This window comes from Culex quinquefasciatus, chromosome 3, assembly GCF_015732765.1.
Source record: "Culex quinquefasciatus strain JHB chromosome 3, VPISU_Cqui_1.0_pri_paternal, whole genome shotgun sequence".
NCBI classification, from domain to species: Eukaryota; Metazoa; Arthropoda; class Insecta; order Diptera; family Culicidae; genus Culex; species Culex quinquefasciatus.
Genome location: NC_051863.1, coordinates 3,461,888 through 3,485,074, shown reverse-complemented (window position 1 = coordinate 3,485,074; position 23,187 = coordinate 3,461,888). Strand labels below are relative to the sequence as shown.

Below are 23,187 nucleotides of genomic sequence, written 5' to 3'. Positions count from 1 at the left end.
CACGTGGTTTATGGACCGTTTTTTGAAGAAAATGCACAATAAGCATGAGCATGAGAGATCACCCATGGTTGCCCCTCCGTTGCTGAACAGAACCGTAATATCCTTTCAGCACTACTGATTATAGGCTTCGACGATCTAGTGGTGTTTCCCTTATCAACAGCATGTATGAATGCGCTGAAAAGATAAAACACCATGATTGCTAAAGCTAGATCAGTTGCGAATAGGTAACAGTCATTGGCCACCAACGGCGCCCGCCATGTCAGTTTGTAGACCTCGATTTTAAGGGACGGGAATGTTAGTTAGCGCAGGTTGCTACTAGGGCAGCTGATTTACTCTGTGCTTACACCCCACGAGCGCCAGGAACCTGAAAACTTGTTAGTAGGATAGGGTGTTGGTCAGGATTCATCATAGAAGATGATGATGCGACCCAAAATCATAGTGTTTGTTGAACGGTATTTTGTATTATTCTCAAGGCAAGCAATCGGAGGCTGCGGATGAGACATTTCCGTTTATCTGTTGTTAAATTTTAAATGAAATGGTCTAGTCTTAGACAGCCGGCTGTGGAAAGATAGAACCAAAATCATTTGTAATTAAAACTGAAGGGTTAAACAGTGTTATTTTTAACTTGTGATGATTTCACGAGTTTTGAATGATTGATGTTTAGTGAGGTACTGATTAACTTTGCGAACGACGAGTTACGATGTATCGAGATGAAATGGTATGATAGGGTTTTGTTGTTGTTGCACATCGACAACGGACGCGAAAAATTTACCGACCCGACGAAAAGGCATCGCAAATCGAACTGACTGTCATCGGGACAGTCAAAGCCAGCCGCACCTTCACACGCACCTTTTTGAAGAAAATGCACAATAACTTCAAAAAGTTAAAATAAGACTTCCGACACTTTTTCGAGATATTTTTGTATTCATGGAATCAAAATTTCACAATGAGAAGTAATCGATCTTCACCATTAATTTAAATTTCAAAGAGCTGTATCATGAATCCTGGAAAGTATTTCAAAAAAATCTAAAGAACTTATAGATTTTAAAAAGAACTTTTCATAAAAAAGCTTTTTTTTTGTACCATTAACAATAATAACTCAGCTACAAAATGTTTGACAAAAATGACTTAAAATATGCCTTTAAGGGTCGCCTATATATTTTTTATATGTATCTAAAAATACATAAAAGTTAGAAAAGTTAACTGAGGAAATTAATTCTATATTAAGAAAAGAAGATTAAAAATATTATTCCTTGAATAACCGTCATTGATTACCATAACATGCAATTAAAACATTCCAAGATGGTCTCGCTTAAACTGTTCCTGGGATAACTTCTTTAACTTTTCAGCTTTTTTTTTGTTTTTTTGGTTTTCAGGTAAAGGTGATTTTTTGAAAAGTGTATCTTTTTCTGAATCATCTTTATCAAAACGTAAATCCTTTGTCCAGGAAATTAAATTGTTCTGAAAATTCTCACCGGAGCTTCACATTTTCGAATATTCATGTTACGTGTTGTAAAAAATGACATTTTGTAAAAATGTCTTTTTTTGTTATGTTTCGCGAAGTTTCAAGTCTTATTCTAAGCTTCTTTTTCAGTTATTATTAACACGTGAACTCTGAGTAATTAATGTGTAAAATTGATAGGTGTAATTTTGGAAAGTTTTACCTCTATTATGAAGTAATTTTACCTAAATTTAAACTGGAAAATCGGCATTACACCAGAAAAGTGAAAAAATTACACATTTTTCTGCCATAATTTATGTACCCCGTCTCAATTGTAATATTACTATAATTTTTTTCTATGTACCAAATCCATTTTCTGAGATAAAAACCATTTAACAACAAAACAACGACAATAAAGACCTATTCATTCTGTAACAATATGTTACACTGATTCCAATTCAAATTCTTATATTCATCCCACCGGTTCATTTTTTGAATTTATGATTGGCTCATAAAACAAAATCTCAAATCAACCTAATGGAGCTGCACAAAAGTGTTGCAATTTATCGAAAGTGCTTCGAGACTGCTCCTGCTCCAGCAACCGTCACTCTTTTCCTCAAAACATACGGTTTGTTTGCCATGGCAAAACAAATCCCTTCGGCAATTATCCCCGGCCAGCCGCCAGTCCATTAGTACCACACAGGTATCCGGACGAATAAAAACAACATTAATCTATATTGCTCCCCTTCGAATCCCCCCACGATGACCCTTTTCCTCATCCACGCTGAATCCGTTCATCTTTTTATTATTTCCTGGTGGCCATTTGGACTTTGATTCAAGCTCCCAGAGGACGAAAAAAATACATTAAAAAAAGAAACAAAAAATAACAATAAAAGAAGAAAAAAAAATTGTAGTGGACAAAAGGGGCAGCAATCGGTAGCCAGCAGAATAAATCGAAAAATATTCAAAAGGTTGTCCGAGAGTGCAAAAACAAAATGTGTCCATTCAAGCATGGACGCAAGGACCGAAACACGAACATCATTCGATACAAATTCCCTTCGGGGTGTGTCCCGTTCCCACCGCGCCGGTACCAGGAATGGCAACAACAAAAAGATACAACAAAAAAAGATCAGAAAAGCACGGACCTGCAAATGGATTAAAAACGACTTCTTTTCAATTTCCCCAACGGATTTCGATTCCAACCTCACCCCAATACGGAATGAGTCGTGGGAATTGCACACTGCTTTCCTGGTGCTGCGAGAACATTTTGGGATATGTTTCGAGTTGGATTGATCCACCTAGTGGGTTTGTAATTTTCACATACAGAAAAGGACTGCAAAATCATAAATTTCAAAACTTAACATTTTACTTGAAACCATAACTAGATTAAGCACTTGACTGTCAAAAATCCCCGGTTCACAAGCCAGCACCACCGAGTAACATGCACGCACGGGATAACCGATAGAGCCCAACAGTGGCCCATAAAATGGCTGTTATTTGACTAAAAGTGCCCTCATATATGGTCCTCATCATCATCAACATCGTCATCGTCCTCGTTGAGCTCTGCCATCATGTTTCGAGTACGACACATGCTAAATTGCATTATCGTTATTGACTAGCAACGCACACACACACACACACCCTCACAATACCTTTACCCTTGCTCTTGGTGACCCTCGAGACTAGAATGTCCGTGTAATATTAACAACAACAACAACGTATCGCAACAGAACAACAACACTCTTCAGCTCATATCGCAACTTCTGGCAGGGTTTATGTTGGTGATGACAACTACTAGTAATGGGTACGTTCGAAAATGACGTTTGAATTGTTTAATCGGAAGGATTTTTTTAAGAAAACGTTAAGTGACACAAAATTATCTTTTTAAATGTTAAAGTACCTGAAACTGCTTAAGATATATCAACGTAAGAGTAAAATCACTGAACAATTCTCTTCGATATAGGTCTTTTTTTAGTTTTCATTGTAGTATTTTTAATCCGGCTGAAACTTTTTTGGTGCCTTCGGTATGCCCAAGAAAGCCATTTTGCATCATTAGATGTCCATATAATTTTTCATACAAATCTGGCAGCATTCAAAAATCATTGAAGGAATTTTTTGATCGATTTGGTGTCTTCGACAAAGTAGTAGGTATGGATATGGACTACACTGAAAAAAAGATACACGGTAAAAAAGTTGTGATTTTTATTTTCACTTTTTGTCACTAAAACTTGATTTACAAAAAACACTATTTTCATGTTTTAGGGGACATCATGTTCCACAAATCTTTGACTGAGTTATGATTTTTTCAATCAATACTGATTTTTTTCAAAAAATCAAAATGTCGGTCACTAATTATTCGATATAAAATTTAATTTACAATCAAAAAGAAGATAAATAAAAACTAAACCATAACAATATAAACTTTACCATAACATCAATAGTTTTTAATAGGTGATTTTTAGACTCCTAAAATACATTAAAAGTAAATTCTTGTGACAAATTTGTGTGTGTTTTTCTAAGCGTGTAACTTTTTTCTGGATTATCCTCGTCATCACCATATCGATCATGAAATTTCTTCCCGAGATAAAGTCTATAAAAATTTTCAACTAAAAACAAATGATGCCAAAAAACCCTTTTAAGTCAAAGGAAAGTCTCCTAAAAAGTTTCAATCAAAACGAAGAAAACTCCTTAAATCTATTTCCAGGTTTTGTGAATAATTGCTGAACGGCCAAACAAAATATCGAAAAAACCAGCTTAATCTTGTTTTGAAGTTGTTGCCTTCATTATTTTTTTTTTACTTTTTGTGACAAAAGGAAACTTGAAAATCATTTTTTTAGAGTAAGTCCACTCAAATCTCAATTTCTAATCCCTGACTTTTTCCGAATGTCAAAAAATCCAAACAAAAGGTATTTCTGATCTAGTCGATGATTGCAAACTGTAAAATACTGTTTATTAAAGTATATATCCACAATAAAAAAAAGAAACAGATTCATAAAACTATAAAATTACTGTCACTTTTGGCAAAAATAGAAATCTGACCATTTTTTTAAGACTTCAAAATTGCCTTTACAATATTATTTCATGAAAACATGATATTTTTTTCGTAAAAAAGATAACTATCGTTTTTCTAAATATTACAATTTCTGCAAAAAAAAACTTAGCAAAATTATCAGAATGGTCATAAAAGAGTATTTTTCAATGTATGCACTATTTTTTTATGAGATAAAATAAATTTAAATTTCTTTACTTATAAAAAACGTTTAGTCTTTTCTTTTATTCATGATTCATGAAGATCTATAAAAATAATCATGTCAAAGAAAATTGTACAATATATTGCAAAATTACAGGAGTAAATTTAGGAAAACGGTTTTTGTGTTATTTTAAGCATCTGTGCAAATTTTGAGCAAAATTGGTTGAGATTAACCCATTGATACCCTAGCCTAAAGTTGGTGAAAAAATTATTTTCATACAAAAATGACATTTTTAAATCGCTTGTAACTTTTCAGGATCGGGTTTAACAGCTTTGATATGTTCTACAAAGTTGTAGGTTATTAAATTTCAAATTAGTATCTAACTTTTGGGAGTATTTTGATGGAAGTAGCGCACCGTGCAGACCAAACTGGAAGAATATTGAGTTTTCCAGATTTTTTTTTATTTTTTCTCATACAAACTTCACTTTAGAGTATAAATGTGTAAATGTTGATCAATATTGCTCATATTTGGCTCAGAGTCCTAAAATAGCTGAAGGAACAATATTCAGCTTGTGGAGCGAAGTTTTGAGAAAAGTCCCATATTCTGGGCACCCTAGTGGCCACCCTACTCAAAGTGTAATTATGTTTTCTAGATTGTCCTCATCATCTCATCCAACATTATATTTGCTAGAACTGGGATCAAAATTTATGTGAAAAAAGAGTTTTAAAATATATTTTACAGCAGTCCGGTTGTTTTGTATTCATTAGTTCTCAAAATATCTAGGTACAGACAGAAAAAAAATATTGCGGTACTGTGTATCGGAATTTTACAAAAAAAAAAAACAAAATAATTTTAAACAATTTTGAACGCTGAAAATTGCAATTCAAATTTTTATCCGCCGATTAGCCATCTATTTTCATATGAATTCTGAAGTATTTTCAAAAAAATGTCCCCTGATTTTGTGGACTGATTTCAAAGGGAAGCGACGAAAACTTTGAAAATTATTTGCTACGACCTAACAAAAACTAAAACAATTAAAATATCACCACCTTAAGCTGTGATACTAGAATAAGAAACGCCTCCTTTCTTCTAACTATCCTGCATCTATTAGCTTTCTCAAAGGTAATTTCATATACTTTTTTGCTTCAGTAGATTTACTAGATTCATTACGCACTCGCAAATCCTGTTCCCAACTTTGAATTCATTAGCTGTTGAAAGAAAGTCTACATCTCAGCTTAGAATAGTCACTTGACACACGTAATGCATAAACTATGAAATAAATTAAATTAAATGAACAGACAATGTCACCACAAATCCGATTTTGCAGAAATTGTTTCGTTGCTCAAGTTTTAGTTAATGTCGCTGTAAAAAAAATGTGTTTTTAAAAACATTTTTTATCTTTTCCAAGTGTAGATTCTTCATAAATAATTTTGACGTAAAATTCCTCCTGAATCTTTTCAATTTGATTCAAATTTCGATTTAAACAAAAAAGAACAAGAATACAATAACCAGGGTTGCCAGGTCAAAATTCCAAAAATCTAGCCAAGTACCGAAAAAAAATGTGGAAATATTGGGCAGACGAAAATTAAACAATTATATATTGGGAACCCGGGCAGACGGTAATAACAAAATTCATGCCATTTCAATAACAAATACTGTTAAAATAACAGAAAATGTTATGGAATATTCTTGCAAAATCCATTTTTGCATAAGAGCTTGATAACAGTTTATGTTACCCGGTCGGAAATGGCGGATGCATTTCTGGCGTTCGTCTGGGGGCTTGCGCCAGCCATCTGGCAGAATTTCCCCCAGATTTCCCCCAGAATTCTGTCATGATTTCTGGCGAATATGACACAAACCGGTCGGGCACGGTTCAACCGATTGAACCGGTTGATTTTGTTGCCAGACAGCTGGTTGAAATTTTGCCCGATTTTCGCCAGATTCGTCTGGCGTTACGCAAAACTTGGCTAGAATAAGTGTGCCAAGTGTGTCTGAACTGCACGACAAACGTCCGCCTGCGCCAGACACTCAAATTTACCAGATTATTTTCCGAGTGGGTATCATAATAAAATTTGTTATTGGTCTGATATTGGTTGAAAGTCAAAATAACTTGGGAATAACATTTTTTGTAATGGAAGAATAACTCTAACTGTTATATATAGTTGTTAAAATAACAAAAAAGAATAACAAAGATTTGTTCGAAGAATAACGTAAAATGTTTTAAGTCTGTTATTACAATAACAATCCAATAACAAAAAAATCCTAACGGCAAATAACAAATCTTGTTATAAATAACATTAAATGTTATTGGCCTAGTATTTTCAAATAACAAAAAATGTTATTCCCACGTTATTTCCGTCTGCTCGGGAATGGGAGGAAGGATATGAATTGATTCAAAAGCGTGAAAAAAATTGCGATGGTTGAAGTGATTTTCGGCCTCAAAAAAGATGAATTAAAGTGTAAATTTAAATAGATATTCACTGTAATCAGTCGAAATCCGTCAAATCAGATAACGATAAATCTTTATTCTGACAAATACTTGAAAAATCTGGCCTTACCAGACATACCTAAGATACCAGATGGATCTAGGCATAACTCAGTCCAAACTTAGTTATCCGAAGGCCTTGGAAAAATTTTACTTCGGATAATCGAATCTTCGGAAAATCGAAAAAAAAAAGTTTCCTTTTCTAAATAACCTAAACATTGTAATTAAGTAAAAATCAAAACTGAAGTTTTACTTTTCATGGTAATCTTAAACTGTTACAAATATCGCTCAAAGATATGTTATTTGGCCCTGGTATGGACCGAGATAAAATAACTTTAAAAAAAGAAATACCTCAAGCACTCATTACATATCAAACTTATTTAAACGCTTTTTATTTCTATTTATTTTCTTCAATTAAAAAATCAAGTTGAAATTGGCAAGAAAACAACTTTAAAATAACTCATTTGATAACAACGTAGTTTAAGAATCACCCAATTTACAACGACTACTTGACTATCCGTTAGCAGCTGCGACCCAACTACATATCGCGAGATCCTCCAGGATCCGTTTATAATATCTGTACCGTCAAAGGCAGAGAGGCGCCGCCAAATCCGGCTAATGCCAACCGTATGATTTTACGTTCGAAAATTCTGGATGGAAATATGTGCGAGTCGATTTCCATGGTGGCGATGATGAAAGCTGGGCCGGGCAAGTTTGAGCGTATATAGTGTTGAATTACCTCGGCCCCCACCCTGCTGATATGTGTAGATTTCCGAGCGGGGGAAACGTAGATGATGGCAGACATTCAAATTCATTCCAGAACGGGCCCCACGTGTGCTTCGTGTGTGTTAAGCAAGATCGTTGACAGTAAATGACACTATTGGAGCAGAATTGAGCTGGAGCTGGAGCTGGAGAAGCGATTGTACCGGGGTGTTGACGGGGGAAAGTTTAAGTGGAGAAACTATTATTTGCTTTATCTTAAAATTTGATTTTTTAACAACTGAACTAACTAATCATTGTTTCGTACTTTCAAAAAACTTTAAACGAGATTGAAATAGGTCGATTTTATTTTACTTTATATTTTTGCGCCAAGTTTTCAAATTTATACACATTCTACTAAAAAATTTCTTATAGCCCGTTTTACCCCACCGTCCACAGTTTCCGATTTCTGTATCCGCGAAAACCATGAAAATGTGCGCTTATTTACAGTTGGGATCAGTTGCCAAAATTACGAATATCTACCCGTGCACGGCGATGGGCCGAACCCGGAGCTGCTCAGCAGAAGATTTTAATTGATCAATGGATGGAGGCCGAAAGGTTTGGCGCCCGGAACGGGATGTCAGTGTAAAACAGTTGGAAAAGGGCGGTGGGTGGAAAGGGGTGCCACCAAAATTTGAGCTCCAGTAAGGAAATGTTTTTTTTTTATTTAATCATAAACTTGAAAAAAAAAACATTTTGGTAGATATAATTTACAAGTTTCTTAGACCCACCGTGCCACCCATCATTTCAGACGGCATGTTATTTGCATTGGGAACGCAACGACTCTTCCGGCTAGCAGAACGCGATGTAAATGGCGATAGATTTCGACGCGGCCAGGACATATCCCTTTTGGGGAATGCAACGGTGTGGTTCGCGAACACCGTAGTGTTTGTGCTAAAATATTGGAACCCAACGCGGTTGCCAGCTGGATTTCCGAGTACCAACAGTAGCTTAATTGAAATACGCAACGCCAAACGGAGTGTAGATAAATAGGGCAAGTGGCCCTCCTGCAGGATGCTACTCCTCCTGAAACTGGATCCATGCAAGGCTTCTCCTCCTGAGCTAAAACAACAGAAACGCGCCATTCAGCAGATTCGATGTCCACTTATGCCTGGCAATTGATACCCGTGCGAATTAGTCGAGTGCTGCTTGAGTGAAGTATGCTGTATGCTCAGAATTGACGATGATCTCAAAAGTGGCTCATATGCAAAACTTTAGTTTGCTTATCCGAAACATCTTTTTCAATACAGAAAACTACCTGCAATTTCATTCAGGACACATATGCTAATTCCCAAATGTCCTTGTATTCCCGTTCCCACTTGAATCTGATCCAACCCGTCCCTTTTCCCCCAAGTCGCAGCATCCACCTGTACTCCCCCGCACTCACCAAGTGTGTACACTTGAGTGTGAGTGGAAAATGGCAATTCTGACGACGTGGTGTAATGCACATTCGTTCTCTTCCGCCGTAATAACACCGCCATCGTCGTCGTCAGAAATAGACACGTCCGCCGCCGTGCTTTATCAAATTATGAAATCCAATGCGGAATCACTAATGGAGTGCTTATGTTATGTTTCGCGCGGGGCTCATTCTCTCACGGCACTGCTGAAATGAGCTGGATGGATTGGATTGGATTATTGTTTGCTGCTGCTGCTTCAGAGTTGTTGGTCGAGTGGAAAAGTGTAGTTTCTTTTTTCGTGAACGTAATGAGGAGTGCATTGTGGTGGAGCGATTTTATGAAGTGGTTTTCATTCCTTTCGTTTTTTTAAACAGAATAGTGAAATGTTTCAAGTTTTGATTTTTGACAACAATTTAATGAAATATGTTTTGTTAAATATTCAAGGTGAAGCCATCCATTATTTTTCAGAAAAAAAATATAAAATATTAAAATGATCCGTATTGAGAGCGGCCGTGGCTGACTGGTTAAGGTGATCGCTTTGTAAGCGAATGGGTCGATTCCCATCTGCTCCTATCGAGATAGTTAAGAGGCAGTTTTTGTAAATATTGCTTGGTTTGTTCTAGAGGTCGTATCGAGGTACTCCGATTTGGGTGAAACTTTCAGGGTTTGTTTGTCTATACATAAGATGAACTCCTGCCAAATATGAGCCCTCTACGACAAAAGGAAGTGGGGTAAAACGGGCATTGAAGTTTGAGGTCCAAAAACATGAAAAATCTTAAAATTGCTCGCATTTCCGTTAAACATCATCAATTCCAACTCTCATAGATGCATTTGAATGGTTTTTGAAGCCCTTCAAAATGTGCTATAGACATCCAGGATTGGTTTGACTTTTTCTCATAGCTTTTGCAAATTAATGTCGAAAATTATTTTTTTTATAAACCTTTATAACTTTTTGCAACAGCCTCCAACACCCATACTCCCACAGGTCAAAAGTTATGGAATTTCATGGACTATAAGCCTACGGTATTAAATTTTTAGCCAATCGCAGTTTTTCTCATAGTTTTACGATTTTTCTCTAACAAAAATTTTACAACCTAGTTTTTGCCCTGTAAGCCTCCATAGCGGCACTTTTTGGTCTCGATTTTGACATATTTGGAATCCTCAGAAAATTTTACATTAGATTGAGGTGTTGGAAATTTGAATTTGATTGGAAAAATGCCAGTAAGAATTAAAAAAAAATAAAAATAAAAAAAATTAAAATTAAAAAAAAAAAAAAGAAAAATACAAAAATACAAAAATACAAAAATACAAAAATACAAAAATACAAAAATACAAAAATACAAAAATACAAAAATACAAAAATACAAAAATACAAAAATACAAAAATACAAAAATACAAAAATACAAAAATACAAAAATACAAAAATACAAAATACAAAATACAAAAATACAAAAATACAAAAATACAAAAATACAAAAATACAAAATACAAAATACAAAAATACAAAATACAAAAATACAAAATACAAAAATACAAAATACAAAAATACAAAAATACAAAAATACAAAAATACAAAATACAAAAATACAAAAATACAAAAATACAAAATACAAAAATACAAAAATACAAAAATACAAAAATACAAAAATACAAAAATACAAAAATACAAAAATACAAAAATACAAAAATACAAAAATACAAAAATACAAAATACAAAAATACAAAATACAAAAATACAAAAATACAAAAATACAAAAATACAAAAATACAAAAATACAAAAATACAAAAATACAAAAATACAAAATACAAAAATACAAAAATACAAAAATACAAAAATACAAAATACAAAAATACAAAAATACAAAAATACAAAAATACAAAAATACAAAAATACAAAAATACAAAATACAAAATACAAAAATACAAAAATACAAAATACAAAATACAAAATACAAAAATACAAAAATACAAAAATACAAAAATACAAAAATACAAAAATACAAAAATACAAAAATACAAAAATACAAAATACAAAAATACAAAAATACAAAAATACAAAATACAAAAATACAAAAATACAAAATACAAAAATACAAAAATACAAAATACAAAAATACAAAATACAAAAATACAAAAATACAAAATACAAAAATACAAAAATACAAAAATACAAAAATACAAAAATACAAAATACAAAAATACAAAAATACAAAAATACAAAATACAAAATACAAAAATACAAAAATACAAAATACAAAAATACAAAAATACAAAAATACAAAAATACAAAAATACAAAAATACAAAAATACAAAATACAAAAATACAAAAATACAAAAATACAAAAATACAAAAATACAAAAATACAAAAATACAAAAATACAAAAATACAAAAATACAAAAATACAAAAATACAAAAATACAAAAATACAAAAATACAAAAATACAAAAATACAAATATACAAAAATACAAAAATCCAAAAACACAAAAATACAAAAAGCGTGGCTTAATTTTTTTTTAAATTCTGTTATTCTTTGGTTGGATTCGGTTTTGTCACCATTAAAAAAAAAATTGCAACGCCCTTCAAAAGTAAAGAAAAAAGCGTTGTTTCGGATTTTCTAGCCGAAAAGCTGAAACACTTAAAATTTGAGAAAAAAAAGCAAAAAAATAAATTCTACTATATTTTTAGAATACAAAAAAGCAGATTGTTCTAGTATTTTCAACTTAAATATTTTTTTGAGGAATAACTATTTTTGTACCTTTTTGAGGAAAACTTGAAACTAAATTTGCACAGCCCTCATTAAAATGATAAATTCAAGACATTTGAAGAAGGACCAGACCTTTTTTAATATTAGAATTGAAATCATTATGGGTAATTCTCCGCCAACTCACGCAGCAGTAGCCCCGACCCCTCTTCGATTTGGGTAAAACTTTGTCCTTAGGGATAACTTTTGTCCCTGATCACGAAACCGAGGTCCGTTTTTTGATATTTCATGACAAAGGGGCGGTACGACCCCTTTCATTTTTGAACATGCGAAAAAAGAGGTGTTTTTCAATAATTTGCAGCCTGAAACGGTGATGAGATAGAAATTTGGTGTCAAAGGGACTTTTTTGTAAAATTAGACGCCCAATTTGATGGCCTACTCAGAATTCCGAAAAAAACGTATTTTTCATCAAAAAAAATACTAAAAACGTTTTTAAACATTCGCCCATTTTCCGTTTCTTGACTGTAAATTTTTTTGGAACATGTCATTTTATGGGAAATTTAATGTACTTTTCGAATCTACATTGACCCAGAAGGGTAATTTTTTCATTTAGAACAAAATTTTTCATTTTCAAATTTCGTGTTTTTTCTAACTTTGCAGGGTTATTTTTTAGTGTGTAACAATGTTCTACAAAGTTGTAGAGCAGACAATTACAAAAATTTTGAGGGGTTTGCTTATAAACATCACGAGTTATCGCGATTTTACGAAAAAAAAAGTTTTGAAAAAGTTGGTCGTCATCGATCATGGCCGTTCATGGTCACCCGCGACAGACACGGAAGACGAAACAAAGAGAAACGCAATAAGTTACTTTTTCAAAACTTTTTTTCGTAAAATCGCAACAAATCATGATGTTTACAAGCAAACCCATTATGTTTATATCAAAATTTTTATAATTGTCTGTTATACAACTTTGTAGAAAATTGTTACACTCTAAAAATTAACCCTGCAAAGTTAGAAACTAAACACGAAATTTTAAAAATGAAAAATTTTGTTCTAAATGAAAAAATGACCCTTCTGGGTCAATGTAGACTCGAAAAGTACATTAAATTTCCCATAAAATGACATGTTCCAAAAATTTTTACAGTCGAGTAACAGAAAATGGGAGAATTTTTAAAACTTTTTTAGAATTTTTTTCGATGAAAAATACGTTTTTTCGGAATTCTGAGTACGCCATCAAATCGGGTGTCTAATTTTACATAAAAGTCCCTTTGACAACACATTTCTATCTCATCACCGTTTCAGGCTGAAAATTATTGAAAAACACCTCTTTTTCGCATGTTCAAAAAGTATTTTCGAGGTTCACCGAGTTGGATAAATACAAAGAGTGCTGAAAAAATCAAGTTTTGCAACGAGTTCCACACAACATTTTTTGCAATTCCAAAAAAACACACACTGAGTGAAATTTTATGTCAAATTTTCATGTATTTTGTCAATAAATCGTTTAAATCAAAAAAATGTTAAAAGTGTTACTTTTCGAAACAAGTACTGAAAAGTTCAACTTTTCAGCATCCATTTGAGTGCTGAAAAGTAGAACTTTTCAGCATTTATTTTGAAAAGTGTTGCTATTCGATTCTGTTATTTTTGGTACAAAAAAGTAGGCTATTTCGTCGTTCAAGAATGACAGGAAAAGTAAGTAGTTTCACGACGTAATTTATCACCAGCTTTATTGAAAGTTATATTTTCTCAAAGCCTATTATTTTTCAAAAATACATAAAATATAATTTATAGATTGAGAAAAAATTATTTAAATTTACTTGCAACAGCAACAACACACACAATTTATTCACCACTACTTCAACCTGTCTATGCAATTCCAAGAAAAGTCACTCATTCTCCCATTTCTCACTTTCTCACTAGTCACACCTCACTGGAAGGATTCACCAACTCACGGCTCCTTCGTTTCAATGAATCACCTGCTTTATGTTTTCCTCTAAACATTCTCCCAAAACCACGAATCTCTGTCGCGCTCTTCGGGAATAAAAACGCTCTCTCTCTTTCTCATCTCAGTAAAGCTCCCATTGACCCGAACCCGAACCAGCGGCGGTCGGTGGTTCCCCGTTCGTCATTCATATTTTATCGAGCCAGTTTGGTTGATGTCGCGCTCCGGAACGGTCACACACGCGGTGTTCCGTTTGTTTCGTCCTGTCCCATCCCGGCTGGACATTCACGCACTTTGACCTGGACGTCGCGTGTGATTTTGTTACGTTGGTCCACATCGGTGGGGCAATATATCAACCAACACAACAAATAACCGCTGCTCTCCGGTGAACGTTGTTGGAAAAGGTAAAGGAAAAACCCCCCTTTTTGGGTTGGGGAAATGTGCACGAAGGAAAAGAGGAAAACTAGTGTGTGTGTGAACCGTTGTGGGTTTCCCTTTTGGGATTGTGCGACAGTTTCCAGGATTCTATTTTTGGTGCATCGCGTTGTGGCGTCTCGTCTGGAACAATCGAATCGAGCCATTGAATCGATTTTAATCGAGAGCAGTTTTTCCCCTTCTCGCACACACACGCCAAAGGGAAATTGAATACTCATGAGGAAGAGGAGGAGGAAAAAAAAGAGCTGCGAGAAAGGAATTTAAATTAAAAAGTGATATCAACCTGAATGCTCAATGTATCCGGGTGACAAGGCTGGCAGCAGGTGACTTGAGATGAAACGGACACAGTTTGGATCGTAAAAGGACAACGAAATTTGTGAACATAGTCGATGACCCATTACCAAAAGCTTGCTTAATTTGAAGTATCAAATTGATCCTCGATATTAAAACGTAAAAAAAAACTAAAATTTGCATCCGTGCGTAAACGTAGTAACGTCAATCAAAATGATCGAAAGAGTGCAAGCATTTAATCCTCTTATGAGTTTGTAAAATTGTGGTTGCACTCAAATGCAGTAGCCACTGGGGAAATTATTGGATGCCTGTAATTAGTTGGGCAATTAGACAAATTAAATGGAGGAAATCACTTCTTCTAGCAGAACAGAACATCAATGTCAATTGAAAATTTAAGTAAAACCTCTCAACAATGTTCGGCACATTTTGAATTTATTGTAAAGCATACTCTAGAAAGTCTTTACCATCAATTGATATTTCTTTATGACCAAAATTTTAGCGGAGGACTTCATGAATAACTTGAATGTTATTTTTAATGCTGCCTCGACAAACCAGTAAAGTTCTCCAAACATTATATGGAAAAAATAAACATTTGGCTTACCCCCAAAACATTGTAAAAATAACAAAATAAAAACTTACTCATTCTTTGAAAATTTCAGCATTGTAAACAAATAATATATTGTTTCCGTCGACGGGGGTGACAGTGAGTCTGGGGGAAGGATTGGGTCATACAAATTTAAGCATTTTTTATGTCTTGACAACATACTGTTATCAGTTAGCAGTCTATCACACTAGTTTTTAAACAGTATCAAAATGTAATGATCTTCTTTTGAATCGAGCCAACTGGGCCATTTTCAGATTATTGGATGATTAAACCTTAAAATAAATATTTAATTAATAGTTTTGTGGAAAAAAATTTAAAAATAAAATTTGAATTGGCATTACTTTGTTAAATATAATAAAACTCAACACAAAAAAAAACTATTCGATTTTTTTACGAAAATGTCAAATCATTTTCTTACTTACAATTAATTAAAAATTTTAGATCGCTTTGTTTCCTATACATCACATCTAAATTACTTTTTTAAAAACAACCAATGCGAAAAAAAATGTATCACCTCAATTTCACACTTCCAAACTTCTCAAAAAATTTGAAATGCCTCGTAAGTAAGTTTTCAATCTATTTTGAAAAATAAAAATGAGTTGTCTGTAATAACAAACGTTACGATTAATGTAATTATTTCAACATTCTCTCAGTGCCAAAATTTCCTCAGTAAAATTAATTCATGTTAAAAAGCAAACTATGTATACAGCCATTCCACGTCAAACAGGAAGTCTCAAAATCAAAAGTGCTCCGATTTGGCTCGTATTTGGAGAGGGGGTTCTTTGGCCCAAATTATCCTATCCGAAAAAAGGTGGTCCATAAAATTGCGTTTTTGTCGATTTTCGCAAAAGCCACATTTTTCAAAAAATCACATCTCCGGAACGGCTGAACCAATTTTGGAGCGTCACAATTCATAGGAGCGGATAGTGGCTGACTGGTCACGGTGTTCGCTTTGTAAGCGAATGATCCTGGGTTCGATTCCCAACTGCTCCCAACGAGAAAGTATAGGAAATATAAATCATGAAACTCTGAACATGAACGAAAAATCAAAGTCGCTCGAGTCGGGTTTCGATCCCCCGTCCTTTGGATTGGTAAGCAAAAATGCTAACCACTATGCCTTCGCGACTTGGTGAGCTATGACTGGAATTAGGAATACTGTTACTATCAATTATATACGCGCTGGGTCCTTGTCCATTTGACAAGGGTTCGGAAGTTCTAAATAACGTTTGAACCCGATTGGTGCAAACGTTCTTCAGGGCGGGGCTTGTCGATAAAGCTGAAGTACCTCGCGCTCGGCTAGCCAGCGTATAAATGGGTCACCGAAGCTCGGCAGAGCTAACACCTTCCAAATGCCTATGCGAGTTATTTGCATGTATAGAATGTAGATCTAAAAATACATGGAAACAACTCAATTTGTAAGAAGAGACCGCGTGGTCCCGTTTGGTTGGTTGCACACACACACACACACACACACACACACACACACACACACAATTCGAAAGAAAGGTTATTAGTTGGGCTTTTATGAAAAAATATGTTGAGGTCAAAAAAAAACTAGCCAAATATTTGAAAAGGTCCTATGAAAATTTCATTTGTCGATTTCAAGGTCTCGGGACCAGTGTTGAAAATCTGGCGACTATGATTAATTTTGCGATTAATCGCTGCCTGTTACATCCTACGAACAAGACTGCTGAGAATAGTCTTTATTCTCAAATTGCCACGACTAGCTGTCATTCGTCAAAAGTGCTATCGATGATTGTAACAACCCATGACTGCTGGCAGTAAAGGGGCAAGATTGGATCTTGATCGCAGCAAGTTGATGACTAAACCCAATCAGCCAAATTTTTATTCGTCTCTGCCACACCCAGCGATCAAGTGGCAGTCAGGAACAACGAGATCAAAGCAAACTCAGAGGGCCTTTCTTCAGACAATCATTATTCGCTCGAAGAGATTTTTTTTCAACCTTGCTCGGGACCAAAGAGTCCATGTCTAAAAATATTTTTTCTTGATTCCTTGTAATATTTGACACAACATATCAAAAAATTGCGATTATAATTTTTGTAATTGCGATTATAATAATTGCAATTTGATTTCTACCCGTTTTCGCCATTTTGCCGTTTTTGCGCGGGCCGTCGAAAAACCCAGTTTTTATGTTTAAAAAATCATAACTCCGAAACGTGTTAATGGAAATTCGCAATTTTTTGATATGTTTTGTAAAATATTACAAGGAATCAGGAAAAAATATTTTCAAACATGGGCTCTTTTCCCGAGACCTTGAAATCGACAAATGAAATTTTCATAGGACCTTTTCAAATATTCAGCTAGTTTTTTGGACCTCAACATATTGTTCCATAAAAGCCCAATTAATGACCTTTCTTTTGAATTGTGGCGCTCCAAAATTGGTTCAGCCGTTCCGGAGATATGATTTTTTGAAAAATGTGGCTTTTGCGAAAATCGGCGAAAAACGCAATTTTATGGACCACCCTATTTCGGATAGGACCACCCTAATCACCAAACAAAAAATACGGGTTTAATTATTTGGGCCAAAGAACCCCCACCCCCACTGTATATTGTTTGTTGACAAGCCTTATTCAGAACTGAAAGCCTTACTTTCAGAATTTTGAAGAAAAAAAATGTCACAAAAAAGCCTTATACATTATTACATTTATGATAGAGTCAAATTTGCAAAATAATAATAGTTTCATAAAATATTCCTAAAAACATGTTAAAATTTTAAAACGTACCTTTTTGACTTAAAATGCAAAGATAAACCTTAAAGATTGTTTTCTCAGTAGTGGAAAATTGATTGCACAAGTTTTTTCAATGACAATTTAAATTTTTAGCATTAATTAATTAATTATATACCGAGATACCCCATCGGAGATTTATACGTAAAAAGTTGTGTTTTACCGACTTGAATCATAATCTGTATAAATTAAATAATTCTATCGGTGAAAATCACGTTAAAAAATGTTTTTTTTTTTTTTTTTGAGTGACATACATAATTCCAAAGGTTCTAGGTTCAACGAAGTTCGCATAAAAAATTGATTAAGTGTACAAATCTGTTCAAACAATTATTTTGTAAAGATCGATCCACCTATAAGGCCAGCAAATATATAAAAAAAAAAACAAAACTTATTGAATACTACGATTTTCACCGATAGAATACTTTTATATATACAGTTTATGATTCAGGCCGGTAAATCACAACTTTCTACGTATAAATCTCTTAAAGGAAATCTCGGTTCATAATAGTCTGATCCAGCCACCGCGTGCTGCCTCCTGATATTTTGGAAAATTTTGAAGGAAGGATGACAAAAACTAGGAATATTTGCGTTGCATAAATTTTGATGTTTTTGTTTTTGAATGGGATTTTAAGTCAAACGTCCATGTTTTTAGTAAATTCATCGTTCACATTTAAATGATATTCAATAAAATTAGCTTTCAATAGCAATGCTGAAATATCCAAATTATTGAACCCATTTTAGTGCTGAAAATAAGAGCAAAAATTATTACTTTTTATTTTTTTCATTTCTAATAACATAAAGAAGACCGCTTCGTCATTCGAGAATAACCGGAAAAGTAAGTAGTTTCACAATGGATTTGCAAAAAAAGTCAGCTCATTTAACAATTAACAGTTCATGTTTTAAAAATAATATTTTGAATTAAGCCTCATGCCAATAAACATATTGTAATTAAAATTTCGGTGAATGAATTTTGTTCGATATGCTAAAAAACTATTTTTTAACAAACATGCGGGGCATTTTGCACCAAAAATAAATGCTAAACGCCACGGGTTCAAGCCACTAGTTACCAGAAGACCACAAAAAAAATCTAGGTGATTCCTAATATTCAATCGATTTTCGACCGACGATATCAATGTCACTAAATAAAACATTGGGGAAATTTTTTTAAATTTCTATAGATATATTTTCTAAAAAAAAATTAAGCTTCACCTTTTTCAAAAAAAAATCTCCTTAACCAGAGTTTTCATGCAATATGGATTAGATGAGGTCGTTTTAGTCCTTCGAAACATATAAAAAGATTTTAAAGATGTAAAAATACGTACTTTGGGGAATTGATTTTAAGAGATACAAATTTTTATGAAAAATACTCATATTTTTGCTTTTTTTTTCTCGGAAATGCATAATCTTAACCTACATCATAAACGAACATACAAATCAATCAGAACTACTACTCACATACAATAACAATGAGTGTTTTTTACCTGGCCTAAAAATAATAATGAAAGTCAAATGAACACAGTAAGGCTTCCAATTCCAAAATTTATACTCAATAACGAGAAAAGCAGAAGCAGAAGGAAAGCATTTCAATTCGTTTATTTTCTCAAAAATGTCGGATTTTTTAAAACAAAATATTACAGCATAGATTTTGAAAACATTTATTTTTTTTACTTTCAAGACCTTGTGTGTAACACAGAAAAAAAAATGATGGTAATATTCATCAGGAATTGGTGACAGATAAAAATGATAATAAATGATAAATTTTACCCCAAAAAAATATGAATTTTCATCAGTTTTTGATGAATATTCATCAGGTTCACATTTTTACACATTTTTTATGTAATATTACACAAATAAAGAGGTAATATTCGACCTACCAAATTTTCAACATTCCAAAATTGAACTTTTTTTTCTGTGAAATACACCCAGATTTTTTTTTTGTTGAAAATAGGTCCTATAAACATATGAAACACAACACCTTGTGGTTCATTCTATCTGGAAGGGGTGGCCCGATTTGGATGATATTTAGCATTCTTGCATGTTTTGATAGTATCAACAGCCCTGCCAAATTAAGGCAGGATCGCAAAAAGTAATTTTCAAATGCTGTTCCGCTTCAGATGGAATGACACTTCAAAAAAACCTGGAAATGCACTTTCAGCGAGTTTTTCTCTAGTACACAGAAAAAAATTTTGAATTCTGGAATGTTGATAATTCGGTTGGTTGAATATTACCTCTTTTTTTAAGTAATATTACATAAAACATGTGTAAAAATGTGAACCTGATGAATGTTCATCAAAAACTGATGAAAATTCATATTTTTTTGGGGTAAAATTTATCATTTATTTTGCCACAAAATCTGTCACCATTTCCTGATGAATATTACCATCATTTTTTTTTCTGTGTATAAACAATCAATTTGCTTCTAGAGAAATCCCAACGATTCCTTTTTAGCTGTAATCAAATGATCGATTTCACAGTCCACTTCTCATAATCATTTTCATTGAAAATTAAAACCCTTCACGTTAAAACATAGAAATAAATTATTCAAATGATTCTTCCAGTGAATTTGTGGTGTTATGTGCGAACACGATTCATATTTAAACGAAAATTATTTTCATCGCCAATCTTTTCTGTGGCTTCAGCAAAATAAAGTAAAATTTCCTTCCACGAATCAATTAATTGAAATGTGTTGAATTAACTGACTATTTCCAATTCACTATCGCTTTTCCAACTCACAGACTGTTTTATTTGTAAATTGTCACATTGGATTCAACCAAAAGCTGCTTTACAGCCTTTCCGAACAACATCACCAACCATACATTCCACAAAATCCCAGTCTCAAGTCTTTGACCATTCTGCAACTTCCGACCTTCCTTCCGTGGTCAGTGGTGCCTTTGCTTGGCATAGAACTCCAAAGCCGGCAGACATCCAGTCGACCTAGCACAAGCTGGTGATGGCGATGACGTCTGGCCAGTGAATTTCAACACACAAAGCATTTTCCCTCAGAGAGTGGGGCGTCCGAAAGGGAAAATTTAATTTGCAAATCCCCCTGTTGGCCATTCATTGCCACCTTCTAGTGGTAGACTGATGGGGACGGGGAGATGTTCTAGAACCTTGCTGAAAAGCTCTCGTAACAACCGAGCTGTTTGGGGAAGGAGGCTCCTCGGAAAAGTACCTAGCCGCTATTAAAGATTAACATTTACTCGGATGCTCGGAGGAGGAGGAGGAGAAGGGGAGTTTAGGCGTTCTGGGAAGAGCAAAACTTTGCTGATTTTCGACCTGGGTTAAGGTGTGTTCCGGAGGGGTTCACTTTTTCGAGTGGAGAGCTTGCGATTTGTAAAGGTTGAGCAAACTGGATTAGATGGATTCTGGCAATTTTGGTTCTCTGAAAAATCTGTTAATCTTTCTTTTGAAATTTAAAAGATTCTCCAGGAAGCAAAAAAATACAAAAAAAACGTAATTTTTCGATGAATTTCTGGTCAATTTCGTTCAATAGTGTATCCATTACCTCTACCAGTTATCTTTATCTCTCTTCAAAGTAGCAATTTCCGCCTCTCGGAAGAGAGCTCCAAGAGGAAGGATCCTTTCCGAAGCTCGCTTCGTCCTCCAGAGTAGATTCACTCAACGGTTCTTCCCAATAGTACACAATGAATAGTGCAAGCAAGAGTGGAAAACATCCGGCAAGCTGAAATTCAAACCCATGGCTAAAATTCCGTTCTCCGGTGCAGATTTGAATGCCGGATAGATGCAACCAGGATGATCCCCTTCGTCGTCCTTATGTCGAAAAAAAAGGAGTGGGAGGGAACTCTGTAATGGCCAACGCAAAGTGACTATAACTACGGGGTAGGTGCATCATCTTCTGCGATTGTGTCTGCAAAAGCGCACCAAAAAAACGAAGAAAGAATCCTCCATCACCCGGGAAGAGCGCTCCGTGGCCGCGTGTCCCAGGATGAAAGGAAAAGCGATCCTTTACCGAGCGAAACAGCGGATATTATGATTACTTTTATTGTTATAACATCCTTTCGCCGTCGTCCTTGTGCTCGTGCTGAGAGTGAACACGAGAGCGGGACTTTCGCTGCCTGGGACGAAAGTGGAACGGATTGAACTAGACACCGCACGCTCCTCCGGTGGGAGCCAACCTTAGCCGTTGTTGGAGCCAGTAGAGTGTAAAGAATACTAAACCACTTTTAAGGTTAGTAGGAGAAACTGATCTGGCTGTGCAGCAGCAGCGCTGGTCATTTGTTATAGGAAAGAGCATCCCATTTATGGGAGTTGGAATTATATTTTTATGGCAAATTTGAACAAAAAAATATCAAAAAGCCGAAATATTTTTGAATTTTGAAAATGCTTGACAATCCTGAATTAAGCCTAACTTTTCAAGCAACAAATGATTTTCGATAAGGTGTACCAGAAATCGTCGGGCCACGTAGCCTAGTGGTAACGCTTCCGCCTTGTAAGTGGTAGATCGGGGATAAAATTCCAGCTCGGACCAACACATATGGTGATCTTTTCCCTTTTGGTTTCGATTGCTTAGTAAAGGAAAGGTAGTGTACCTTCACAAGCTGGACGACCTTTGGAATGTTAACATTCATCTTAACATGTTAACATTAAGTCAAAAAAAGCTACTGATTCCGCTTTTTAATTGCGGCCCCGATACTCTTCATAGGTCATCGGAAAGTTTACTTTATTACTTTTAAAATTTGTTTAAAAAAACGTTCCTTACATTTTTTGCCGAAACGAAAAATTGTTTCAGAAATATAAAGTATAGCTTTATTCAAACTCGAAAAATCTAAACGAATTTTAGTCGAATTTTCTTAAAAATAAGAAGCTAAAAAATAATTAAGCATATTTTTTAGCAAAAAACTAGTACTATCGTTCATATACTGTTCTTAAGAAAACATTGTTTACTTTTATTTATGCATTTAAAACAGGGTAGCCAGATAAATTCATTGTCAGATTTTTTGAGTGACAATTCGAAAAAACTTTAAAATTTTTTTTTTGTTTCTAACAGATGAAGTTAAACTAATAATTATTGTGTATTTTATGAAATTACAATGTATAAAAAGGAAAATACACCATTTTTGAACACAGTTTGAATCAAAATGGATTTTTTTTTCTGTTAAGATCTGGTAACTCTGATTTATGATTTTTTTTTTTGAATTATTGAGCAAATTTATGTTTGGTGACCACAGA

The 23,187-nt window shown here is 34.1% G+C and overlaps 1 protein-coding gene across 5 annotated transcripts in view; it reads left to right on the top strand.

The window, feature by feature from the left end:
• Positions 1 to 14,117: 14,117 nt before the first annotated feature.
• Positions 14,118 to 23,187, top strand: part of LOC6038982 — a 38,631-nt gene continuing 29,561 nt past the window's right edge. For 3 of the 5 annotated variants that reach the window (XM_038263366.1, XM_038263361.1, XM_038263365.1), the window contains exon 1: positions 14,118 to 14,324. The gene's annotated coding sequence lies outside the window, so the exon portion shown is untranslated. Of the gene's footprint in view, positions 14,679 to 23,187 lie in introns of all 5 variants that reach the window. The other 2 variants (XM_038263362.1, XM_038263364.1) reach the window with 1 other exon arrangement.